Source organism: Morus notabilis, unplaced genomic scaffold (genome assembly GCF_000414095.1).
Source record: "Morus notabilis unplaced genomic scaffold, ASM41409v2 Scaffold442, whole genome shotgun sequence".
NCBI lineage: Eukaryota > Viridiplantae > Streptophyta > Magnoliopsida > Rosales > Moraceae > Morus > Morus notabilis.
Genome location: NW_010358595.1, coordinates 167154 through 178592, shown reverse-complemented (window position 1 = coordinate 178592; position 11439 = coordinate 167154). Strand labels below are relative to the sequence as shown.

General features: G+C 33.9%; 1 long non-coding RNA gene across 1 annotated transcript; it reads right to left on the bottom strand.

Annotated features, from left to right (window-relative positions):
- Nucleotides 1-6140: 6140 nt before the first annotated feature.
- LOC21404792 lies at nucleotides 6141-11439 on the bottom strand. The gene is made up of 6 exons (XR_002901707.1): nucleotides 11415-11439; nucleotides 11007-11284; nucleotides 10793-10847; nucleotides 10451-10707; nucleotides 6831-7042; nucleotides 6141-6211 (listed from the first exon to the last, which is right to left on the bottom strand). It is a non-coding gene; the product is annotated as an uncharacterized LOC21404792 (long non-coding RNA).

The window sequence follows — 11439 nt, the reverse complement described above, 5'->3', positions numbered from 1 at the left end:
TTTAAAATGACATAAAATCATTTTGGTACTGTGTATTATAGTAAAACATGCTCTTGGTATCTCGTATTTTTTTATAATATTAAAATAGTACCTTGATTTTTTTAAATACATCTTCTTGGTACCCTAAAACTAATATTTAGAACATGTAATGCCCAAACTACCATTCTTATCAATTAAATAGAAATCAATATTTTTTTAAAACAATATATGAAAATATTTTAAAACATCAAAATATTTAAAAGAAAATAACAAAATAAAAAAGCTCATGATATTTTTTCCTAGATCTATTAGTTTTTTATTAATTAAATAAAAGGGTACTAAGGTTATTTTACATCTCAAAAATTAGCTTCAGGGTACCAAAAAGATGTTTTTAGAAACGTCAAGATAGCAGTTTAATATTATTAAAAAGATAAGATACCAAGAGCATATTTTGTTATAACATATGATACCAAAATGATTTTATCTCTTTTAAAATTCAAAGGACAAACTATGAATGACCCTAAAGTTTAAGGGTCATCAATGAGATAACACTAGTTCTAAATACAACGGTTTCATTTATCCCTTTTTTTAACTCCAAAGTAATGCTAAAGATGTAAAATTAATTTTTGTAGTAATTTGGAATGGTTACACATCTTTACCCAAAAAAAACAAAAAACAAAAAAAAAGAAGATATGAAATGGAATCTATCAAAATAATCATTGGATTAGGCATTATATGTCTCGGAGTTAATTTGCTGAATGGAATTTGCCAGATTGTCGTTTGATTAGGCATACATCTGGCAGATTAGGAAACAGAAACTGCTAAATTATCTTTAAATTAGCCGAATATTTAGCAGATTGTGAAACTAATTACTCTAAGAGATTCAATTAACAAATAGGCTGCGACTAGTATATTACATTAATAAGTTGTTTATCACCTGCGTATGGAAAACACTTAATCCAAGACACTGTTCTCTTTAATCAACTGTTTAAACTATTGATCAATTTGTTTATAGTTTTGAAAAGTTGTAAAACACCCAAACAAAAATATAAATGAAAATGAGTCCCAACTATAATGGAAACAATTAAAGTAGGATCAATTCTTCTATCTCCTGTTTGGACTTGAGTCTTGGCATTCGTTGTTGTTCACTGGTATGATGAACTTGCACATTTTTCTGTTCCGTCTGATTTGCTTTTTTTTTATGACTTTTGATTGTCTTCTTTTGCACCGATGGTATTCTATTGGAAAAATCGGTCATCTTCCCAAACACAAGCATACTAATTCAGAGATTGAATGATAATGTAGAGTTTGGTTGATAATGGTTTTGAAATTAATCACATTTCAATATGTTATTTCATCAGTTTTATTAACCATAACCTAAGAAAATCTGAAAAATAGGTTGGTGTTTTCCTTTGAGAATATTTTTTATTATTTGAAGAATGAGAGATGAGGACTTAAGGTCGGCAAAGCTGCAACCGGCGTGGAGGAGTGACGCGCCTTATGATCAACGGTGAAGTTGCAATTGGGTAGAGAAGCAGCGACAAAGCTGAGATTCTCTCAGAGCAACAACGCAGTGTTCAAGAGATGGTGAAGCAGCAAGCTTCGCTAAGAAGGCGCCTGCACGGAGGAAGGAGGGCTACCCGAAGGAGTGACGCGATCAGTGCGGGGGAATCTGCCATCTTTGCTGAGGAGGAATGCCTGCACGGAGGAGGGATAGCGCAAGGGAGAACTGCTAGATTTAAAATGATCTAATCTAAACAAGATCATAATAACTAATCTAGCCTAAAATCTGAAAATACCACAAAATTCTTATTTGGGATATAGGCATACCTCATATTCTGGTGGGAAGCGAAAAAGCGTCGTCATCAATCACTGGAATCCGCCAATGGCCAGCCGGAATCCATGGAGAACCTGCAAAAGGAAGAAGAAGTTGGCAAGAGGAACCATTAAGCTCGTCCCTATCTCTCCCTCTCTCTACCGTTCGGCCACCCCTAAAAATCTCCAACCAGCTCAAGCCCACCTTTTTCTAAAAAAAAAGGGCTGGTGCCTATATAAACCAAATAGGCCTAACTGTTTTTAATCAGTATTCATTCAGAGAGAGTATTTGGTCTAATGAGCTAACTAAATATTATGAGATAGAGGGAGTTCAAATCCCTCAAGCGAGTTAATAAAATAAGTGTCTATCTCATTATGGACCGATATTTAACATGCATGCATGTGTTAATTCACATTAACACAGTTGTCCATAAGATGCTTTAATTAATTACAGAGTGAAGTATTATGATTATGGAAGTCCACATAAAAATATTCCAACAGTCTCCCACTTAGACGGCATAATCATACAACAAACATTCACTCATCACAACATAAACATCAACTAAGAATCTCACATAATAAACACAAGCCCAAAACAATCATGCATAATAACGTATCGACAGGATACAATCATTATACATAATCAGGCGCTAGAGATTCATCAAAGCATAATGATAACTTTAATATATGGATCAAAAACAATGATAAAGACTAACAACCAAATATCTCTTTTCAACTTGTCACTTTGTCAACTAAAAAGTGTGTTAACACAACATCACACATAAAGTGACAGATCCATGAATATGCATGTGTTATTTAAGGCATAAGCAATCCTTATCAATAACAATATGTCACACACAAATGGCAGTAAACTCCCACTAACTCAATACAATTACAGGCTCCTTACAATCCTGAGTGGGATGCGTGTTCTTAAAACACCTAATAGGTAAGCCTTTAGTGGAACTGCCAACATGTTGTTTATAGGCGTGTTTTCAATAACAATAGTCTTTTACAATTTCTCTTTACAAAAATAGAACACACTATTATTATGCTTGAGCGGACAATGCTCCTGGTGTTTTAAGAGAAATATACTATTATGGAACTTTCACAACACAGTTTCAGCCGGTCCAGAAATGGAGTGAACTACTCCTAATGCTGAAACAAGGTTCCAAAATCACATCACACAAATAGCCTCACGATACGCCACATACTCCGCATCACGATCAAAGACGCTACGAGTGTCTATTTGACACTTTTTAACAAAGTAATTCCTTTTATCATTTATGCAGCCTGATTAATCGACATCATGAGATCCAACTACAACAAAAGTGTTGGTTCGCTGATACACAACTATCCGGTACTTCATTCTCAATTAATTTAGTAATAATAACAACAATCACTCAAGTACCGAATTTGCACGTCAACAACAAACACAATAATAAGACGTGTGCTTACTTGAGCATACATCAGGCTGCTAAACACATAAGCATAAGGGACAGTTTTATCTAATCTCTCTTACTTCACCATTAGGACATTACACCTTTGAGAGTTTGTCACTTTAACAAACAATACTTACTAGGAGAACAAGAATGCATACTGAACCTGTTTGAAATAAGAACAATATAGGTTCTCTGAGACGACTAAAAAATGCACTTATCCTTGTCACGAAGAATCTACATGCCTAGAACATAATAAGCTTTTTCAAGATTCTTAAACCAAAGTGACTAGGCGACATGCTATTCGTCTTAACCAGCATGTCAAAATCATTAGGCACGAACAAGTTGTCACCAACATGAAAAACAGAAACATGCAACTGCTCCCACTAACCTTACACATATGAATTTATTAACAACGTACTCCATAAAGCTAATTTTAGTGACTGTCTCATCCTAAAATTGAGACACTACTGCTTAGGTGTTATCCATACAGTCCTACTCATCATAGAGTTTCTCAACACATTAGTGGAGCTAGGAAACAAATCCACTCTCAAGGCTATGTCCATTTCATCATTCACAGATTCATAAAGAGATTCATACCATATATAATGGCTTATCCCATTTAACGTTAAGATAGCGGAGATGCAAGGATTACTCAAGGCTAAAGAAAACAACATGGGCAACCAACAATAGGCATGTAAAACAAGATCATGCAATTTGCCCTTTACTTAGCCTTCCAAATGATCCAAGCCAATATGATCATTGTGTGCTAGAGTCCGTTGAGCAAGAATAGAATTCTTTCGCAGATAAGGACAATTCATCAAACATCACAATCAAATGTATCAATCCACCACCGATAGGGTAGTAAAGATTATGCGGTTCATGACATCTAACAAACTTCCTTCACCGGTCTAAGCATCTTACCAAATAATTAATTATCGATAGGATAATTTAATTGCCCGTATGAATCTTAGCAATATGGAAAACACATACCTTTTCCTTAACACTCCAATATATTATTTGATCATAATATGAGTTTAGTGATTATGTACGTCTACACATATTCATTCACAATATTTTCCCACTTGGACTGCATAATCAATGTCAAATAATAATATGTAAACAAAATACATGGATAAAAATAACAAGCTTAGGCTCCAACAAAACCCAAGCGTCCTACGAAGCAACAAAACTATCAATAGGATAATTTCATTACCCGTATGGACTTTCAGAACATAATTAATAAATTAAGTTTATCCATATAATCCCACAATTTATTATTTGATAATAGTATGTGAGTTAGTGATTATGCTAATCCCAAAAAAAAAAAATGTTTCTAATTTTCTCCCACTTGGGTAGCATAATCAAAACACATGATACTCACATAAAATAAGATATCAAATAATAATGATAGCAATAATAAATAAATTATGGATAAACTTATAGCTTAAGCTTTATAATAGTACATGAGCTTCTAATTAAAATTTTCATTCTCACTTTAACACAAAAGAGACCATGTATGCCTATACAAATAATTAGACATTAAAACATTAAACACAAAATGGGCATTTCAAAATTTAAACAAACATCATTATTATATGTCTAAATTTTATTTACCAAAATATCAAATTATGTGGGAGAACAAATAAAATATGACCATATAATATGGAATAGCAAACATACCCCAAAATTTTAGGTCTCAAAATAGTAAGAATTAAAACTACCCAAAAAATATATGAAAATTATTACAATAAACAAATATTTAAATAAAAATATTTTATGGTAGCTCATGTGCATCCAAGTAAGGAATGTGTGTATCCCAATGCTTTTTTCAAATGAAAATGTTAAATTTTGTGGGAGAGCTCCGTAACATAATAACCGAAACAATTTGACATGATTAGACTTACAACGGGCGAGTACATAAACATTCACTATTGTCGAATTCTCACAATTACATATGCCATATAATAATAACAACATAATAAAAATTTTATGGCATTAATCATCAAACAAATTGTATACGAAATGCCCAGGAAAAATTTGTTTGACAATTGTGAGAATTAGCCACCCATAAAAATATACAACCAATAATATAAAAATATTAAAAACATGATTTTATGGTGGCCCAAACCCAAAATAAATCATTTAAATGGGTAGGAAATGAAAAACGGAGCGCAACGGTGAAAACAGCGGCCAAAATGGACTTTGGATGTGTTCGTACGGATCAGTCAAAGTTTGGTCAAAACTGTTTTTTTCCCCAGAAACGACATGTTGTTTTGTTGATACAGAAAAACGACGTCATTTTTGTCAAAACGACACAAAACTAAACTTATCAAATGACATGTCGTTTTTAACCCAAAATCAAAACATGGTGTCATTTTTGTCATCCCTAACCTCCAACCGGGTAAAACACGGCTCAAACGGACCCACGACCCGACCCGGCCATATCTTGGCCTTTGGAACTCCGTTTTTGACAATTCAAAAGGGGTTTTTTCAAAATTTCGTTCTCTTTTGATCCATAACATTGAAATGACCCAAAACACTCAAATTTTTAAACGCAAACGAAAACCCATTCTGGCCATTTTTCATGCTTCAAACAATGACAAATCGGCCAAATAGACTCACAAAACTTAGGAAAATTATCTCCCATCAGACATATTTGAAGTGGGTAACCTCAAAGAATCATTTCTTTGAGCTAAAACAAGGATTCAAAATTTTGTGTTTTGTTCCACCGAAAATGAAAAAATCTGAAAATTGTAGCTCTAAATCCAAATAAGTTGTCTCTGATACCAATTGCTAGATTTAAAATGATTAAAACATGATCGAAACAAGATCATAATAACTAATTTAGCCTAAAATCCGAAAATGCCACAAAATTCTTATTTGGGATTTAGGCATACCTCATATTCCGGTGGGCAGCGAAAAAGCGTCGTCAACAGTCGCCGGAATCCGCCATTGGCCGGCCGGAATCCATAGAGAACCTGCAAAAGGAAGAAGAAGTTGGCAAGAGGAGCCATTGAGCTCGTCCCTATCTCTGCCTCTCTCCCACCATTCGGCCACCGCTAAAAAACCCCAACCAGCTCAAGCCCACCTTTTCTAAAGAAGGGGTGGTGCCTTATAAACCAAATAAGCCTAAGGGTTTTTAACCAGTATTCATTCACAAAGGGTATTTAGTCTAATGGGCTGATCAAATATTATGAGATAGAGGGAATTTAAATGCCTTAAGCGAGTTAATAAAACAAGTATCCATACCATTATGGACCGATATTTAACATTAACACAGTTGTCCATAAAATGTTTTAATTAATTACAGAGTGAATTATTATGATTATGGAAATTCACGTAAAAATATTCCAACAAGAACGGGATATCTGGAATCTGTGAAATTAAATATGACATAAAATCAACCAAAAGGTAAACAATTCTTCATTATGTTCTCATGATCTTTTAAACTTAACGACTATTATAACTGTTGTTAAATCCACTTTTCTACCAATGAAATAACATTAAAGAACAAAGTCAACGCATCACAATTTGTCCAAAGTTAAAGTTAGAATGTATTGCATTAAAGAACATAGTTCACAATCTTAATCAGATTACCTAGTACAGCTTGTTTTTGGCTCCGGAGATTCATTAATCAACTAAGCCTTCGGCATCAGATGGTCGGGATTCGTGCTTCTCAGCCACTTGGAGAACCCAGTTTTATACACCGAAGATGATGGAGATGTCAAAAGTCCAATGCAGTTCGCTCCAATTTTTCTGCTGTCCCTGTGAATGCCTAAACTCCAAATCTTGCAGCAGCAAACAATAGCCTGGGAGGGAACATCATAAAGACAGCAACAGTAAGACATTTAATTGATCAATTATGGACTTCTGGGAGCAAGCAATAGCCCAGGCTTCTGGTTCCTTATCTCTTTTATGCATACTTGGATTGCATGATAAGATATATAATCACAAAGTGTATTTAGGCAAAAAAATAAAATAAAAATACTTAGAAATCTTAAATGATGATTGTGAGAAATAATTTGTAGCTAAAAACACAAGCGTTCTCGTAAGAAGCTTAATATGCCAAAAAATAGTCTATAAGGATCACGATGCTTTAAGCAGTTAATCAGGAAATTAAATAGGTCAAAAGTTGAATGATATAACTTAAATGTAGGAGAGAAATAATCAAAGAAGCTTTATGCAGTCTGGAAGAAGACAAATTAATACATATATATATATATATGTACGTATGTATGTATGTATATCCCCATTTTACTGAGACTGCCACTTCGTTTGGATAGTACTTAAAAAGTTGGACTAATGATCTATTCATAACTGCATGTGAATCGCTTTTCCCTATTAAGTTTTAAGAATCTATAACTACAAGGTAAAATAAACATTCGAAATTTGTGTAGAGAAAAATTAAAATGCTGATTACTAAAGGGTGACAATACAATAGCTTTCCTTCAGAAAATAGCACTGCGAGTAAATCTTCAGGTGCCTGCATGCAACCCGGCGTGACCGTTAATCAGAAAGTGCTTTCCAATAATGTTGCTTTTAAGAGAAAGCACATAATTAATTTAATTTATTAGGTTAATGAGTCCATATAATTATCAATGCAATGCGTAGTCTCTAATGGAACGCTCATGCTCACATGCAAAAACTCCAAAAGAATTATTATATATTGTTGATCAGACTTCAGAGAAAGTAAGGAAGGAGATTTCATCTTCACTCCCGCATGAATTATCCAAGTTCCTCTCAAAGCCACCTCAACAATTAATAATTAGATTTATTTATTTTTTTAATAAATAAGGAGAGAGTTGGATAACTGATATTGAAGTTGCTCAAAACATCTCAACTAGGTTGGCACTTTCTGATTAACGGTCACGCCCTTGCATGCAGATCAAATTTAGAAACTTTTATTTGATCGTACGTCAAGACTGCAGATGAACAGGTTTTACAATAGAATCACTTGAACTTTAACTGTCATGCCTTGCAAAAATTCGTCAGATCTGCTCTTGTGTACTTTACATTTTTTGTATACATGCCCCCTACGAAAATATAAAACGACAGTTGTTGCTCAACATAAAAGTTATTAACATGCTAGCTGATAACTCTAGAAATTAGAGTTATCTTAAGCATTTCTTAACTTAATGTTAGGCATTTTTTAACTTAAAGTTTGTTTGACGACGGTAAATTTGTTTGTTTTCTTGTGTTTTATCTTCAATTTCTGATTCTTACGCTATGTCATGCTAAAATCAGGATATGTGCTAAATCTGAGGTGTATTTGAAGAGAATTGAATTAAAAAGGGCTGAGTTGTGTTCTAAGTTCTTGTGGTGTGATTTTAGGAAGTTGAAACAAAATGTTGTAGCATTTTTCCACAGGAAAACTAGTACCAGCATTTGTGGATGACATCAGCGTGAACCTTTGTGATGGAAAAAGACAAAAGTACACAAAGGAAAGATCTTGTTAAGAGTCATTTGGACCCAACCACTCACTAGTGACAGCTCAGCGTCCTTTGGTGCCCTAATGAAGAGTACATCCATTTTAGAGGAGCACCGCAGCAAGGAAAGGAGGAGAGAAAAAAGAAAAAAAAATGATCAAAAAGAGAGAGGAGGAGCAGAGAGGGAGAGCAGTATGGGGAGGAGGTGATTTACAGTCTTCTTCATCCTGTTGAAGCTTGCTTGAAGAAGGAAAAGGAGGAGAAAAATGCTAAAAGCTCCAAACCAGCTGAATCCCTCTTCTATCTCATATGTTGCATTTAATTTCTCTTTAGATTTGCAATTTTGTTGAACAATGAATTATACTAATTATTTGGTTCTTGTAATTCCAATTATGAGCTAAGTATTTTCTTACTAAGATTATTGATAGAACTAAAGTTGTAAGAATGAAGGCTAATTTGTGAATTTGCTTAAGCTTTTATTCATGTTCATCCATGTGTATATTTACTGCTTATTTCTATTTTTGATTAGCCGTCAACTATAAGATACAAGACTTAGATTAATACTAGGAAGGTTAATTTGAGTTGGATCTAACATAAATGATATAAGTTCAATATTCTTATTTAAGTTTGTTAATTTGTGAGTGGTATAGGAATATATTATTTATCTTGCATAACCCATTGAAACCAGTGCTGAGATCTGCATTTTGAGAACTAGATTCACATAGGAATATGCTGGAAATGGTTTGAAGAATTTAAGTCAAAATTAATTCGGAAGGATTGGATGTAAAAGTTGAGTTTCAATTAACTGGAGTAATTATTCTATAGTATTTATGCATCATTGACTTACAGCTAAGGGGAAATTAATAATTCTAGCTTGTTTAAATCACTGATTACAACCCGTAGCTGCATTCTTATTCCTTGCCATTCTTACCAGCATTTATAGTGTACCCATTTGCTTAAAACATTTTAGTGAAAATCTGCTTAGTCAATTTTTTGTTTAATTTGGAGTTTGTATGATTTCTTCATATTATTATTGGTGAATCAGTCTTTGTGGGAACGATATATGTACTCAGTACACTTTATTATTTGTTTGCGATATGCATACTTACGTAGCAATTTAACCAACAAGTTTTTAGCACCGTTGTCGGGAAAAGGTGGTGTTGTGAAACTTTATTTGTTGTGTTGTAAAACAATAATAAAAATAAAGAAATAAAAAAGCAAATGTGAGTTTTTGTATCCTCATTGCTCTTTTTGTAAGATTGAGGACAATGTTAATTTTAAGTTTGGGGTAGTAAGTACAACCAAAAGTAGGTTATGTTTCACTTCGTTTATATGCAACAATTCGATAATCACAGGGATTTAATTCAAATCCAAATTCAAATTTCAAACAAGAAACAGGACAAAAGCTATTCTGAACCATACATGCACCACATCCGATTAAAATATACATAAATAATTACCTTTCATTTTCATAAATTATGAGAGCTATAAGAGAACTAATTACAACAGTGAACAGAGAGTTAGTTGTAGCTAAAAGACCAAAACATGCTCAAACACAGTTGCGGAGCCAGACTTCTATTTCAGTAGGGTATATATTAAATTTTTGTCTTGAAGTAATAAAAAATTATGAAATTTAGTGGAAACGATATAAAAAAAAAGTATTTCAACATGACAAAACGAGAAAACGACAAATTTTTAAAGGTTATTTTAAGAAAATAAAAAACTCAGTAGAGGCAGCTGCCCCCACTCTCCATTCAAAAGCAAAAACATGGTCTAATCATTGAAACCAACCTTCCAGTTCTAAGCTTCTCAACCGCCCGAACCAATGCCTCCACTTCAGAAACAGTAAAAGGCCTCCTGATCCGGCACTGCACACACTCATGATGCCCCAATTTTCTACGTAAAGGAACCACAGCAAATGCTTCCATACCAAATTTCAGAACAGTAACCAGAGCTTTGGACTCTGGACTTGTACTGTTACTCAAGGTTGTGAGAACTGCACTAACGTCATTTTCAACAAAGCCATCAACAAAGCCACGATGCCACACCTGAAATCAAGCCGTCAAAAGGAATATTCTGATTCTCAAATTCGGCAAAAGGAAGCAAACGATCAAACATTGCTTGTTGTAGTACCTATCCACGCTGAGGCCATTACTATCAGTCCAAGATAAATCAAGTACAAAGCATTCTGCATTAAGAGAAATTTCAGAAGACAATTTTCTATCAAACCTTTCATTTGAAAAGTCCATTGAGAAAATTCCAAAACAGAACAACATAGGAAATCATTAACTGAAAAGAAGAAGAAGAAGAAGAAGAAAGAAATGATGTGATGACGACCAGAATGTACCTCTAAAACGTGCGAAGATAATTGACGGGGATTCTTAGAATAAATGTCCCAAAGAATCAATCATACGACCAAACAAAACAAAGAAAACAGGAAGTGCAGCCCCATGGACGCACGTCCCAACACTTCCAAAGAACATAAGCACATAGTCAACTCTATCAGCACCACTAAACAAACCAACAAACGAAGCAGTGCTTTTCTGGCTTGCTGTTTGCTCCATTTTGGGAAGTGGGTTCTTCTACGAAAGCCACTCAAATCCCGAAGGCCGAATTTGACGAAGGCTGAATTTAAACATGGTTTTAAATTTACATTTTTGTCTCCAAGCCATCATAACCACAACGAAAATAGAACAAGAAAAATAAAAGTAAATTCGGATTTAAACCAAATAGGAGGAAAAAGTGAAAACCCTACCTCAAAAATAGAAGCTCCTTCCACA